This window comes from Pristis pectinata, chromosome 19 (genome assembly GCF_009764475.1).
Source record: "Pristis pectinata isolate sPriPec2 chromosome 19, sPriPec2.1.pri, whole genome shotgun sequence".
Taxonomy (NCBI): Eukaryota; Metazoa; Chordata; class Chondrichthyes; order Rhinopristiformes; family Pristidae; genus Pristis; species Pristis pectinata.
The window spans coordinates 8,662,034-8,663,750 of NC_067423.1; the positions used below are offsets into that span (position 1 = coordinate 8,662,034).

Below are 1,717 nucleotides of genomic sequence, written 5' to 3' on the forward strand. Positions count from 1 at the left end.
GAAGCGACATCTTTAATCTCTGAAACATAAATGTCACTCACTGGTGGATTGTTATTAGGGAGCTCTGGGAGGAGGCGAAGGGGGAAGAATGTAGAATTCTGAATCACCAAGGGGTCTCGGCGACCCTGCTGGTACAGACTCTGTCCTGTCCTCTGCTTCCTTGCTCAGAGTGGCAGACTTACAGGGAGACAAAATTTCGAAAGATAGTGTGCCATGCAGAGCCCAGCGGGGTTGTATATTGCAGGCAGCAGGGGACTCTTTACCAGCTGTCAATCACTTCCAGACTGATCCCCATTTAAATGCAGACATTGTCCTGTGGTCTTAAATATTATTTACAGTTCACTGACAGCGGTCCTCAGAGGTTCCTTTTAGATGCGGTGAGATAGCAATTTCCACTCATCATTTCTTCCACTGTCACTTTTAATTTATTTGAGCTGTTTTTACACAATATGTGCAACTATTTAACACGGGAGTTCTGCTCCGATTTATTTATTGGTAATTCAATTTCATTGTTGCCTCAGTAAGAGGATGAAACCTATCAATAGCAGCCTGCATTTATGTAGCACCTTCAGCACAGTCACAGGGCTCTTCATGGGATCGGCCATAATTAACAGGATCTGGAGGCCATTCAGCCCCTTGAGTCTGATGGACCATTTAATAAGACAATGGCTGATCAATTATTATGAATCAATAGCCATGACTGTGAACTCAACAACCATCCTCAACAGTCTCAGGGGTTGAACCAAGTTACGAAAGATTCCATCCCACCGTTAAGAAGAAGTGCAGGTGAGCGGGAGGAGAGTACTATGACACGATTAATACTTATCCTAATCTTTGCTAAAGCAGAGTATCTGACCATTTCTGTGTCAGGTGGGTGAACATTAATTAGCTGTTGCATGTAACAGCGACAACATCACAAGAGCACTTCATTGGCACTTCAGCCCAATGTTTAAAGAGGAAGGTTTTAAGGAACACCTTAATGTAAGTAAGAGAAGTAGGGAGCTGCAGGGGTTTACAAAGGAAAGTATCAGTTTAAAGCGAGACCACAAGTAAAAGTTGGAGATGTACAGCAGGCTAGCATTGGAGGAATGAAACATATTTTACTATATGTTTGCTTTTTTAATCCAAAATAGACTTTATTCATCATAAAAAACAAACTATATACAACAATAAAACAGTGCAAGCCTTTACATTTGTGTACAGACCAATGATTAGTGTTACCTTTTTATATATAAAAAACACAACACCTATACCACTCGTGTGGACCTGCTTTCGCTGTGGAGAAAGAATGTCATCAGTTCTGTCTTTGAATTGGATGTCAGGGGAGAGTGCAAACACAGTCCCCTACTACCACAAATTGTGCAGTCGAGTATCCCGCATTTGGGGACATCGCAGGCATCAGCACACCTGAAGTATAATGGGATAGCCTCGTCCTGGGAGAACCTTTTTTTTATTATTCCAAAATAAACTTTATTCATAATAAAAGACAAACTATATACAATTATAAAAGAATGCAAGCCTTTACATTCTTGTACAGATCATTCATTAGTGTTACCTTTTTATATAAAAAACAACACCGATGCCACACGTGTGGCACTATATGTTTGTTAACTAACTACTTGTGAAGAAGTAACTGCCTCTCATGCTTCTTGCAGACGCACGGTAGTGTGGCGGTTAGCGTAACACTTTACAGTGCCGGTGACCTGGGTTCAATTCC

General features: G+C 41.2%; 1 pseudogene; it reads right to left on the reverse strand.

The window, feature by feature from the left end:
- Positions 1-1,319: 1,319 nt before the first annotated feature.
- Positions 1,320-1,471, reverse strand: LOC127580649 (uncharacterized; annotated as a pseudogene).
- Between the last annotated feature and the right edge of the window lie 246 nt (positions 1,472-1,717).